The sequence below is a fragment of the Dryobates pubescens genome, chromosome 9 (genome assembly GCF_014839835.1).
Source record: "Dryobates pubescens isolate bDryPub1 chromosome 9, bDryPub1.pri, whole genome shotgun sequence".
In the NCBI taxonomy this organism is placed as follows: domain Eukaryota; kingdom Metazoa; phylum Chordata; class Aves; order Piciformes; family Picidae; genus Dryobates; species Dryobates pubescens.
Genome location: NC_071620.1, coordinates 4,503,315 through 4,517,159, shown reverse-complemented (window position 1 = coordinate 4,517,159; position 13,845 = coordinate 4,503,315). Strand labels below are relative to the sequence as shown.

The 13,845-nt window shown below is 44.3% G+C and overlaps 1 protein-coding gene and 1 non-coding gene across 2 annotated transcripts in view; both read left to right on the top strand.

Annotated features, from left to right (window-relative positions):
• Window positions 1–13,845, top strand: part of MOCOS (molybdenum cofactor sulfurase) — a 237,015-nt gene that overhangs the window by 46,414 nt on the left and 176,756 nt on the right. The window lies entirely within an intron of this gene.
• Window positions 10,019–10,092, top strand: TRNAI-AAU (transfer RNA isoleucine (anticodon AAU)). Its single transcript has one exon. It is a non-coding gene; the product is annotated as a tRNA-Ile (tRNA).

Here is a 13,845-nt window from a genome sequence, read left to right as displayed (position 1 = left end):
CCCATTCCAATGGCCAATCACTCTTTCTATGAAGAACTTCTTCCTAACATCCAGCCTAAACCTCCTCTGGTGCAGTTTGAGACTGTGTCCTCTTGTTCTGGTCATGGTTGCCTGGGAGAAGAGACCAGACCCCACCTGGCTACAGCCTCCCTTCAGGTGGAGCAATAAGGTCTGCCCTGAGCCTCCTCTTCTCCAGGCTAAACAACCCCAGCTCCCTCAGCCTCTCCTCATAGGGCTGTGGTCCAAATCCCTCCCCAGCTTTGTTGCCCTTCTCTGGACACCTTCCAACAACTCAACATCTTTCCTAAACTGAGGGGCCCAGAACTGGACTCAGGACTCAAGGTGTGGCCTAACCAGTGCTGAGTACAGGGGCAGAATAACCTCCCTGCTCCTCCTGGCCACACAATTCCTGATATAGGCCAGGATGCCATTGGCCGTCTTCTAACATTATTCTTTCTTCAGTTTCCCTGCTTATTGCATTGACCTGAGTTTCTCACCTGTTTTAAATATTGTTTCTAATATGAAGCTTGTAAGCAAAGATGGTGTCCTTGGAATTAAAGAGTGCCTTTTAAGGAGTGTTATGAGTCATAGGAAGACACAGGAATATGAAAGATAGATGAAGTAAGAGTGTGAACAGAACTGTCTCCTTTATATTAAGGTTAATGATGGCTAGTGAATCCAGGTTTATTTTGCTACGTTTTGTTAGTATATTTGGTATGTGTCAAGGCAGAAAAAAATTACATCATTAGTATTATTGAGTGCCAGCTCACTAACATGCTGATACTCCTTTAGAATTTATTGCAAGCTCTTGGACAGTGAGACTGTGAGAAGTGAGTTGCATATGGGTTAGATTTTATGAAGACTCCCATGGCTTGTAATCAGTCCAGTGTTTGCAGTCAGTAGTGTTCAGAAGAGCTTTTCAACACTCAGGGTTTTTCCTCAGCTGTCCTCTTACAATTTCTGTTAGTTTGTCTTTCTTTTTAAGTGTGGTTAGTATTTCAGTGCTGCTTCTTTTTTTGTTTGGCACAATCTCTGTCATGTGATAATGGAGGTTTTAGAGATATGAATCACTGAGTTGGAAAATTTGTTAATGTTCACAGACCAGATTTTTCTGACTCATGAGTAAACTATGTATAAAAACAGTGTCATCTTGCAGGAAGCAATAAACAATGTTGTCTGGAAAAAAGGGGGGAAAAAAGCCCCCTAAACAAATACCAAAAGACCCCAAATTATTAGCAACACTAAAAATTACCTCTGGAATATAATGCTGAGGCTTTTGTGCTAAGAAAAGAAGCACTCTGCAGCAGAGGTGCAAGGCAGAACCCTAGTTATTTTTGCCTTGCCACAAAAAAAAACATCACTGATCCTTTGGTTCTGAAATCCTGGTGCCAAAATCTTGTGTGCTGTCCCACTCAGCCATCTTTTAGGAGGCCGGCTTTCTGGTGAGCTCACTGTGAAACCTCCAGTTCACTCACTGTCTAATGGGAGAATGAGATCTGCCTGCCAGCAAGAGCTTGTCTGAAGATTCTTACTATAAATTCATAAAATGGAAAGTTGTTCTATTCCACACAGATCTGTCTCCCTGTGGAAAGTCAAAACTGGAATCCAAAACATTCTTTGGAGAGAAGTGTTGACCTGCAGCACTACAGGGCTGGAAACCCTTTAGTCCCATACCAATACACTCCAAACCTTGATGTCATTTGGTGCAAGCTCATTGGAAATGACCTCTCTGGCTTTCCAAAGACTGAACAGCAGGCTGCATACACAGAATTTAATGATGTCAAAATGTTTAATGTGAACTCCATTAATACTGTGTACACAGTGCAATGTGGGGCTTCCTCCCCTTGATCACGTGATTTTTATCTGCGATCATGTAATGAGACACTTAAGTAACTGTTATTACAGCCTGCCTTTTATGTTCTTTGGATATTACTGTGCTTGCAAAATGAAGTAAGAAACTGCATTGACCTCTGAATTGTTGTGGCTGAGACAGCATATGAAGGCAGTGACTCAGCCTGGGGTTGTTTAGCCTGGAGAAGAGGAGGCTCAGGGGAGACCTCATTTCTGTCTACAACTGCCTGAAAGGAGGCTGTAGGCAGGTGGGGGTTGGTCTCTTCTCCCAGGCAACCAGCACCAGAACAAGAGGAGACAGTCTCAAGCTGCACCAGGGGAAGTTTAGGCTGGATGTGAGGAAGAAATTCTTCACAGAAAGAGAGATTTGCCATTGGAATGTGCTGCCCAGGGAGGTGGTGGAGTCACTGTTCCTGGGGATGTTCAAAAAGGATTGGATGTAGCACTCGAAGCCATAGTTTAGTAGTCATGAGGTGTTAGGTAACAAGTTGGACTTGACTCTATGATTCTATGAAAATAAACCACCTCACTTGTCTTGATTGTGCTTCTCCTGTCTAAATAGTGCTCTACAAGCATGTAGTTTCTCCATTGTTGTCCACGACTGCAGCATAAACTTTGCCTGTGTTTATTTGTAATGAGGTGAATGTGTTGTGGTTGAAGATTCACAGGATTTTGTATAAATATAAACATTATTTTCAGCAACAGGTTACCTCAGCCAAGGAAAGAAGCCTAAACAAACAAGATACAGGTCAGGTAACCAAACCTGCCTGATCCAACATAGGTAAGAGCAGTTCCTGTCATCCCTTCTACTCGTCTGGCAGAGCTGCTCAGAGAAAAGAGGAAGGCCCCCGACCTTCCCGCAGCACTTCCAGCTGTCTTGAGTGGCTATCTCAGTAAATGGGAAGTTGCTGCTTCCCTTCAAGTCTCACTTTTCCTACTGTGGCAAGTCTTACCATGCATTAGATTTAGAGAGCACAGACTGGGCCACAAGCATTGTCTGAAGGCAGTGCACCTGGGCAAGTTTCTGTCAGTCAGTGAGAAATCCTTGCTGTGTGGGATATAGTCCAACAATGAGTATAATATGCTGCTTCATTTGTGAGAGGATGGGGTAGTTTTAGGCTATGCTTTTAAAAGCTTTTCAGAGATCTAGAACAGAAAGTGGTAGAATGTAAATAAACCACTATTGCGTGTAAAAAGGAAATTACTGGTGGTTCTAAACAATCCCATTGGAAAGGTATCTACCACAAGAATTAGTTTGGTAAACTTCCTGTCTCTCTTCTCTCTTCCTCACACTTAGAAGGTTTCAAGGAGACCTTATTGTGGCCCTCCAGTATCTGAAGGGTGCCTACAAGAAAGCTGGGGAGGGACGTTTTAGGGTGTCAGGGAATGATAGGACTAGGGGAAATGGAACAAAAGTAGAAATGGTTAGATTCAGGTCAGATGTTAGGAACAAGTTCTTCCCCATGAGGGTGGTGAGACACTGGAACAGGTTGCCCAGGGAGATGGTAGAAGCCTCATTCCTGGAGGTTTTTAAGGCCAAGCTGGATATAGCTTTGAGCTACCTGAAGTCATGTGAGGTGTCCCTGCCCATGGCAGGGGAGTTGGAGCTAGATGATCCTTGAGGTCACTTCCAACCCTAACAACCCGCACCAGAACAAGGGGAAACAGTCTCAAGCTGTGCCAGAGGAGGTTTAGACTCTAGGTGAGGAGAAAGCTCTTCACCAAGCGAGTCATTCGTCATTGGAATGTGCTGCCCAGGGAGGTGGTGGAGTCACCGTCCCTGGAGGTGTTCAAGAGGGGATTGGACGTGGCACTTGGTGCCATGGTCTAGCCATGAGGTCTGTGGAGACAGGTTGGACTAGATGATCCTCAGGGTCTCTTCCAACCTTAGTGATACTGTAATTCTATGATTCAAGTTACTGCAAGATAAAATAAAGATGAATCTAGAGTCATTTAAGAATGAGAACTACAATTTTATTAGACACAGGTACACCACATGAGGTAAGGTCTAGTTAATCAATTAGTATGTAAAGAGCATTAGTTTGAGTTTGGTATAGTCAAATTTAAATGTTTCTGTGGTGGCTTCTGCAAGCAACAACCTGCATTCAAACTTTTTCAGAACCATGTATAAGAAGTGGCAATCTTTTGGAAAATTTTTTCGTGTGTCACATATGTTTTGGAGTCATCACAGTTTTCAGAGCCTGAAGTATTATTTTTTTTACAAGTGGCACACAACATATCCTGTCACTTCCCTGACTTTCCTTTCAAAGTCTAATTGAAGTTTACTTGCAATGAATTTGAGCTTTCAAATCAGTTCATCCATTAATGTAGCAGAAGTGCTCTGCCTTTAGGGTGTACTTGAGTTCTACATTAGGAGAACCGTGTTTTGCACCTGTACAGTGAAATTATCTGTATCTAGCTCAAATAAGGTAAATGGAAATTAAACCCTCATTTTTGCTTCCTCTTTCTACATGTGAGAATTTTACAGGCATAGCTGTAGTTATTTGTTGTCACATACCTGACTAAAGTAGTCGCTATGGAAGCAGAATTAGGTAAATATTGAATTAATCACCTGAAGAAACTATATTCAACACGACTTTTCAAGAAATCTGAGTTATAGTCTGCAATTAACAGCTTAATGGACCTTTTCCTCTTCCAGCAGCTCATTTTAAATGAGACAGATTACTTGGCAATGTTTAATAAAAAGTTTGATTACATGCAGTGTGCAAAATGAAGACTTGAACGTTCAGCAGGCTCAGAAGTAATTTCCTTCAAGCACACACGGGTTGCTAGAAAAAGAGAGCATGTGTGAACTTGATAACTTAGAGTATAATTACTGAGGTGCAAAGCATATTGTAAGTCATTTAAAATTGGTGAACTGCAGCTCTGTGGGAAGGTCCAGCCACAGCAAAATACAAACGTTGCTAAAATCGCTTTTACAACCACACCAAGATAAATTGTCCCGGTGATTTATTCTGGGTAGCATACAGGTCAGTGCCACTTCCTATAAGACAAAACAGCAAGATACTCTTTGGTGACCAGAAGCCAGCAAACTTATCTTTCACTCATTTTGATCAGCCAGAGTGTTTGGAGTCCTCTTTTAAGTGAACTGTGAGATGAATTGTTACATTAATCATGCTCTACTAGCTTTGGCTGTGTGCTGCTACTCTCTCTCACGTTGTCCTTCCATGCCTCTTCTGGGCATTCATTCTTCAAATAGAATAGAATAAACCAGGTTGGAAAAGACCTTTGAGATCATCAACTCCAACCTATTATCCAACACCATCTAGTCAACTAAACCACGGCACCAAGCACCCCATCCAGTCTCTTCCTAAACACCTCCAGTGATGGTGAATCCACCACCTTCCCTGGGCAGCCCATTCCAATGGCCAGTCTCTCTTTCTGTGAAGAACTTCTTCCTAACATCCAGCCTCAACCTCCCCTGGCACAGCTTGAGACTGTGTCCTCTTGTTCTGGTGCTGGTTGTCTGGGAGAAGAGACCAACCCCTACCTGGCTACAACCTCCCTTCAGGGAGCTGTAGAGAGCAATAAGGTTTCTTGGTACTGAAGCCATCATACTGGAGTTGCTGTCATTTTAAGTCCAGATGCTGGATGTGGTGCTGAAGTAGTGGGTACACACATGTATACTGGGTGCCAGCTGTGGCAAAGATGGGTAGTTTTTTGGCAGGCAGCAAGGCAAGCAAATGAAGACAGTCAAAACCACAGCTGCCAGACTCCCAGCAGCTCATAATAACGGCTGCAGCATGTGGCATGCCTAATGTCCCTGCTGTAAGGATGTCCTCTGAAAATGTGCATGTGACATGGCAATTACTCCCCTGGAATGCACCCTTCTGTCAGTGCTCTGAATGGATGATCAAATTGCTTGAGACTTGCACTGATTTGAGGATCTGGGGCAGGTAAGTCCAGGGCCCTGGACATCAGTTTGTATAGAGTAGCTTTCAGGAGGTTTTACATCTGGGTAGGTAGTTCTCAACCCATCTTGTACATGATTGTTAATGGTGTTGGGGCAACTGTGGTAAGTATTTTTTGGTTTTAATGCTATTGGGTCTAGCAAAACACAAGCAAGTATGTTGCTCAGAAAAAGCTACAGACAATGTGAAGAAGAAAATGAGAATCTTAAATTCTTCCTAGCAAATTGCAAGAAGTGGCTGGAGAGGAGCCAGGTAGAAAGGGACCTGGGGACACTGGTTGATAATAGGCTGAAGAAGAGCCAGCAGTGTGCCCAGGTGGCCAAGAAGGCCAATGGCATCCTGGCCTGTGTCAGGAATAGTGTGGCCAGCAGGAGCAGGGAGGTCATTGTGTCCCTGTACTCAGCACTGGTTAGGCCGCACCTTGAGTCCTGTGTCCAGTTCTGGGGCCCTAAGTTTAAGAAAGATGTTGAGTTGCTGGAACGTGTCCAGAGAAGGGCAACAAAGCTGGGGAGGGGTTTGGAGCACAAGCCCTGTAAGGAGCAGCTGAGGGAGCTGGGGTTGCTTAGACTGGAGAAGAGGAGGCTCAGAGGAGACCTTCTTGCTCTCTACAACTCCCTGAAGGGAGGTTGTAGACACAGATGTTGGTCTCTTCTCCCAGGCAAGCAGCACCAGAACAAGAGGACACAGTCTCAAGCTGCACCAGGGGAGGTTTAGGCTGGATATTAAGAAATTCTTCACAGAAAGAGTGACTGGGCATTGGAATGTGCTGCCCAGGGAGGTGGTGGAGTCACCATCACTGGAGGTGTTTAGGAAAAGACTGGATGAGGCACTTAGTGCCATGGTTTAGTTGACTAGCTGTGTTGGGTGATAGGTTGCACTCGACGATCTCTGAAGTCTCTTCCAACCTGGTTACTTCTATTCTATGAAGGTTATTGCTAAGTTGTGCAACATTTTAGGGTCCATTAGACCTATTAGAGCATGAATATACATTCCTCTGGTGCCTTGTTCGCCACACTGCCACTGAACTTTCAGAATCTATGGTGTTTATAGTTTGAAAAGCATAATCTGTTATATGCTAATGATATTATAGTTGTTTATGTAGGCAATTTGACCATTGCACTAGGTGCTTGGCAGAAATATTATAAAACAAATAACACAAGCTACCTGCAGTAGGTACAGTAAACTAAGGTTGCCAATCAAAAGGATCACCGAAGCACAGAGCTGAGTTATCTGAACTAGAACCAAAGACAAAGGGATAGAAGTCAGGAAAGGAGAACTACTAGCGAGATGAATTAAATAGCAGGTCTGTGGGCTCTGTTCTAGCTTCCAGCAGCAGTTTGTACCAGGCTGAAATAATTAATGAACTGTAGCTAAGGATCTAGCAAATTTAGTCATCTATTTTCTACGTTGTTTTGAAGAGGTATTTCTTCCCTTTTCCTTAGCCATTCAGCTCTGTGCATTTGCTCACAGGTTTATCTGTTGATTCAATAATAATGCAAGGGGATCATTGTTTTTCTGCTACTGTGGGCAGGTGATATGGCTACAGGAAAGGGCTTTGCAAGGCAGACCAGCTTTCAATACAGAACCATATTTTGGTGCTCTTTTATACCTAAATAGTACTTGTGATGTGGCTAGAAGGTTGGTAATGGGAAGGGAGAAAAATCTGTGGATGGTAAGCTACTGAGAAAGGAAACTTGTTGGTCTTTAGACATGCAGATAGAGCAGGCTGGGATAAGAGGCCCTAAAATAATCTTGAAACCCCAGAGGGTTCTTCTGCTGCTGTGTGGCTGTCATGATTTTATTTTTGTGTGTTCTATTTTTCCCCACTCCCCAGGCCCACCCCTTTAAACACAAGTTTTAGATGAAATTCTGGTTAAGAAGTTTCTCAACCATTTTCATAGCTTTTAACTGCTGAGCTCCAGATTTTAGAACTTTTGATGTGCTTCTCTCTCTAGCATTATTACGTGGGATAAGACTGATCTCATATTATTATTGTCCAGGGAAGAGTTACATTTGAAGGAAGAAGAGACATGCTGCCATTCATCACAGTTGTCTGTGATCTTGCTTTTTTCCCTGATTGCTTTCTAAATAAAGTACTATTTCCTCACTTCATAGCCTGCATTGGTTTTTATCTGAATGTTCTAACTCCTCAGCCCCTCTTCAGGTGGCTTCACTGTCAGCTAATTTACTTCAAGCCATATTTCCCAGTTAAAAACAATTATGTGAGCTCATGTATATCCTGCTGTTTTCTGTGTGAAATGGATCTTCAGATCAACCCTGCTGTTTCACACAATCACAGAATTTCAGGGGCTGGAAGGGACCTTGAAAGATCATCCAGTCCAACCCCCCTGCCAGAGCAGGATCACCTGCACCAGATCACACAGGAACACATCCAGGTGAGTTTTGACTATCTCCAGACAGGGAGACTCCACAACCTGCCTGGGCAGCCTGCTCCAGTGCTCTGTCACCCTCACAGGGAAAAACATTTCCTCATGTTTATGTGAAACTTCCTATGCTTCAACTTCCACCCACTGCCCCTTGTCCTGTCATTGGGCACCACCAAGCAAAGCCTGGCTCCAGCCTCTCAGGTCTCACCCTTTACATATTTATAAACATTGATGAGGTCACCTCTCAGTCTCCTCTTCTCTCAGCTAAAGAGCCCTCAGCTCTTCTGAATAGAATAAACCAGGTTGGAAGAGACCTTCGAGATCATCGTGTCCAACCTATCATCTAACTACCCAATCAACTAAACCATGGAAGAGCTGATAGGGAAGTAACAGCCCCTCACTTCCATCCAGATGTTTGCCTTGAAAAGATTTGCAAAGGATGCTGGATTTGAGAACTGTATCACAACAGCAGACTTTAAAAAAATAGCCACATTGAATAAGCTACCAACCAAGAAATAGCAAACCAAACCCAAACCCTAGAACAGAAGTTAATATTTCTGCATTTCTGCCTCTGTGGGACTCTGATCCTGGTCCTGCACAGGATGTCTGTGCAAAGACATCTCTTGGCGACAAGAGGAACACTGCTTGCACTGACTGCGGAGTTAAAATAGGGAGATTTGGGGGTGTCAAAGCCCACAGCTGTGACTAGTCACAAGTGCTGTGCGCCAAGGATCAGTGCTGGGCCCCATGCTCTTTAACATCTTTATTGATGATCTGGATGAGGGCATTGAGTCCATCATCAGTAAATTTGCTGATGACACCAAGCTGGGGGCAGGAGTTGATCTGCTGGAGGGTAGAGAGGCTCTGCAGAGGGACCTCGACAGGCTGGGCAGATGGGCAGAGTCCAACGGCATGAGACTGAACACATCCAAGTGCCGGGTTCTGCACATTGTCCACAGCAACCCCATGCAGTGCTACAGGCTGGGGTCAGAGTGGCTGGAGAGTAGCCAGGCAGAGAGGGACCTGGGGGTACTGGTGGATGGTAGGCTGAACATGAGCCTACAGTGTGCCCAGGCAGCCAAGAGGGCCAATGGCATGCTGGCCTGCATCAGGAATAGTGTGGCCAGCAGGAGCAGGGAGGTCATTGTGCCCCTGTACACTGCACTGGTTAGGCCATACCTAGAGTCCTGTGTCCAGATCTGGGCCCCTTAGTTTAGGAAGGAGGTTGACTTGCTGGAATGTGTCCAGAGAAGGGCAACAATGCTGGTGAGGGGCTTGGAGCACAAGCCCTATGAGGAGAGACTGAGGGAGCTGGGGTTGCTTAGCCTGGAGAAGTGAAGGCTCAGGGGAGACCTTATTGCTGTCTACAACTACCTGAAGGGAGATTGTATGCAGGTGGGGGCTGGTCTCTTCTCCCAGGCAACCAGTGCCAGAACAAGAGGACAGAGTCTCAAGCTGCACCAGGGGAGGTTAAGGCTGGAGGTGAGGAGAAAGTTCTTCACAGAGAGAGTTGTTAGCCATTGGAATGTGGTGCCCAGGGAGGTGGTGGAGTCACCATCCCTGGAGGTGTTCAAGACGTGGCACTTGGTGCCATGGTTTAGTAGTCATGAGGTGTTGGGTGAGAGGTTGGACTTGATGATCTTTGAGGTCCTTTCCAACCTTGTTGATTCTATGATTCTCTCTCTCACCTAGATTGTGTAATACTGGAAATCACATGAGCTTTCTGTTCTCAGTCTTGCAGTCAGGGGAGTTCAAGCTCAATCTTTTACATAATTAATGCTGTGGTTCATTTTGTAATTGTGGTTTTATCTATTTTGGGATTTCCTTTGAGAGTGTCTTCTTTGTGGTGGCCGGTTAGCTCAGTTGGTTAGAGTGTGGTGCTAATAACGCCAAGGTTGTGGGTTCGATCCCCATATGGGCCAATGTTTTGAGTGTCCAGAGAAGGGCAACGAAGTTGGTGAGGGGCTTGGGACACAAGCTCTATGAGGAGAGACTGAGGGAGCTGGGGTTGCTTACCCTGGAGAAAAGGAGACTCAGGGGTGACCTTATTGCTCTCTACAAACTACCCTAAGGGAGGTTGTAGACAGGCAGAGGTTGGTCTCTTCTCCCGGGCAACCAGCACCAGAACAAGAGAACGCAGCCTCAAGCTGCACCAGGGGAGGTTTAGTCTGGAGGTTAAGAAGAAGTTCTACACAGAGAGAGTGATTGTCCATTGGAATGGGCTGCCCGAGGAGGTGGTGGAGACACCATCACTGGAGGTGTTCAGGAGGAGACTTGATGGGGTGCTTGGTGCCGTGGTTTAGTTGATTAGGTGGTGTTGGATGATAGGTTGGACATGATGATCTTGAAGGTCTCTTCCAACCTGCTTTATTCTATTCTATCTCCTAGCATGTTTGGAGTATACCCTGTGTGAAATATGGAAAACAAAAATCACAAACACTTGTTGGTTCAAGAAACCCTGTGTGACAGTTTTAGGCTGTGCCTTTAAGAAAGGGACAGTTACCGGAACACTCTGGCTGAATATTTTGGTGTAAAAAGGAAAACAAAGATATTCTAAATGAATTTCATTGGTAGATTGGTAAAATGCAACTTCAAATTTTAGCTTTAGTTCAGTTTGAATCTCAAGTCAGTTCAGTCTGTTGTTTTCAGTCTCTGAGCAGCTGTCTTCTGTCTGTGCTGGCAGGTGCTGACCTTTTGACTAACCAGATAAGAAAACTAATTCTTGCATATGCTTTGAGCCAACAGAATTTCCTCCTTAATAATTACCTTTTCTCTCTTTGACCCCTTTTTGGGGGGGAGAGAAGAGGGTATTTTTGGGGGGACCCTCCTTGCTGGAGGAGGACAGGATTTCTGTGTTATCTTCTTTGCTGTATATTTTTGTATATATTGTAAATACTGTATATTGCGCATATAGTCATCTGCATCTCATCCTGCTTGTAAATATAGCTTATCCTTTTTTGCTTCTCCGACGGAGTTAGCTGTGGTTTCTTTTTGTGTGGGGCAGAACTGAACTTTCTCTCACCACTACACCCTGTTCTCCCCAAAGCCTTTCCTGTTCAGCATTTGGTTTTGTAGAAAACATGGAACAATTACCCATGAAAATTTCTTACTCTGTGAACTGCAAAGATTCACGAGAACTGCAAAGACTACGTGGAAGATGTACCCCTTTGCAGCTGTTGCAGAAGCAGTTAGTCTGTTTCTGCACGAGTCAGTGTCATTAGTTTGCTGCCCTGTTAAAACATTTAAGTCCCCAATTGTACATAATACTAAAAGAGGTTTTTAATGGTAGTGTCAGGGGTTTTGTGCAATGAGAATCAATGCAAACTTGTCTTCTTTTTGTCAGTGATTGTGAATTTAATTACCTGGAGGCTCCAGCGGAGGGCTGTGAAGATGATTAGGGGACTGAAGCATTGCCTGATGAGGAGAGGCTGAGGGACCTGATGCTTTTTAGTCTGGAGAAGAAAAGACTTAGAGGGGATTTAATAAATGGTTATATCTTGGTGCTGGGTGTCAGGAGGGAGGGGACAGGCTCTGCTCATTTGCTCCCTGTGATAGGACAAGGAGCAATGGATGTAAGCTGCAGCACAGGAGGTTCCACCTCAACACAGGGGGAACTTCTTCACTGTAAGGGTCACAGAGCACTGGAACAGGGTGCCCAGGGAGGTTGTGGAGTCTCATTCTCTGGAGACTTTCATGGCCCATCTGGATGCATTCCTTTGTGACCTGAGCTAGATTGTATGGTCCTGCTCTGGCAGGGGGGTTAGACTTGATCTCTTTGGGTCCCTTCCAACCCCTGACATCCTGTGATCTCCTGTGTGAGAGTGCATATTAGTAAAAACTTGTAAGACAATCAGATGCATAGTTATTTTTATACACAGTTCAGTACAGCTCTGAAGCTTTCCCACATGAGAAATTTCTTCATATTCTTAATTTGAGAAAGTATGCTAGACAGTTTTTATTGGTGCTGTAAAATGATGCTAAGGGCTGTTGTTTTGCAGTTATCCATAGCTGTACAAGCCATGAAATAGTAAACATTTTGCCCCATCTCTCCACAGTGTAAGCTAGACTTCAGTGTTAAAAATTAAACCAAGAGGCCTGCTGCTTACTTGGTATTTTCACAAATGCCTTCCTCACTGCAGCTTGAGCAAGCAGATATGAGAAAGTGGAAAGATAAACTCATTTGTACTGGGGCACATAGCATGGTTCTTTGGGCTGCAGCTGAACCAGTGTTAATAAAACATGGGAAACCATATGTTTCATTTGCACAGGACAGTTGTCATCAGAAGCAAAGAAATTGGTATGTGTAATCAACAATTTTTCTCTCCATGCTTGGATCTGCTTAAGAAGGAGAGAGTAATTTTATTTTCTGAGAAGGGAATATATTTATCACCTAAGAAAACTTAAAGGAAAATATTTAGGGTGTGAAGAAGCCTCAGCTACAATGGTGAAATGTAGAACAGGAGATGCTGGAGGGAATCATAGAATCTGCCAGGTTGGAAAAGACCTCAGAGATCATCAAGTCCAACCTAATACCTAACACCTCGTGACTAACTAAACCATGGCTTCAAGTGCCACATCCAATCCTTTTTTAACACCTCCAGGGATGGTGATTCCACCACCTCCTTGGACAGCACACACTCCAATGGCCAAATATTCTTTATGTGAAGAGCTTTCTCCTCACCTTGAACCTAAGCTTCAACCTCACCTCAAGCAGCTTGAGACTGTGTCCTCTTGTTCTGGTGCTGGTTGTCTGGAAGAAGAGACCAACCCCCACCTGGCTACAACCTCCCTTCAAGTAGTTGTAGAGGGCAATAAGGTCTCCCCTGAGCCTCCTATCCTCCAGGCTAAACAATCCCAGCTCCCTCAGCCTCCCATGTCCAGTATTCTGCTTAATTAGCATTAGTCATGTTTCTGTGTGCAGTTATAAGCTCAAATAGAATAATCACAAACTGATTCCCTTACTCTTCTCTAGGTGTCTGCAATGGATGGTGAGCTAATGACTTATGCTAAAGTGTTGATCTGGGACTTGTGATGATCAAATCTCCATCAAATGCTGCAGCTTTCCTTTCCTATGCACCTTTGAGCAAAATTACATGCTCTCTCTTTCCCCCAGTCATACCTAAAAACTGCTCAATTATCAGTGTCAAACTCTGTCTCATGAGTAGAAAGTAGAACATATCTCATTAATGTTTAGAGTAGCAAAGCCCTTATCTCCAAATCCAAGCATTACAAATCTGTGGCTGTAATATGAACCTTTGCTACCCTTGCTATTTTTAAGCAGCCACATTTTAAGAAACAAGTAAATACGAAATACTAGTGCAAAGCAGGCCCCATTTGTAAACTTTGGTTTCAGTTTTAGGTCTCTAAGATGAAAACATTCAGACAGGTCTTCTTTTTAATCTGACCTCTAGATATTACTAAGTGCACTTGCCTCATTAGTGCTCAGTTTTCACAGAATCACCAAGGTTGGAAGAGCCCTCAAGGATCATCAAGTCCAACCTGTCACCACAGACCTCATGACTGGACCATGGCACCAAGTGCCACATCCAATCCCCTCTTGAATACCTCCAGGGATGGTGACTCCACCACCTCCCTGGGCAGCACATTCCAATGGCTAACAACTCTCTCAGTGAAGAGCTTTCTCCTCACCTTGAGCCTAAACTTCCCCTGGTGCA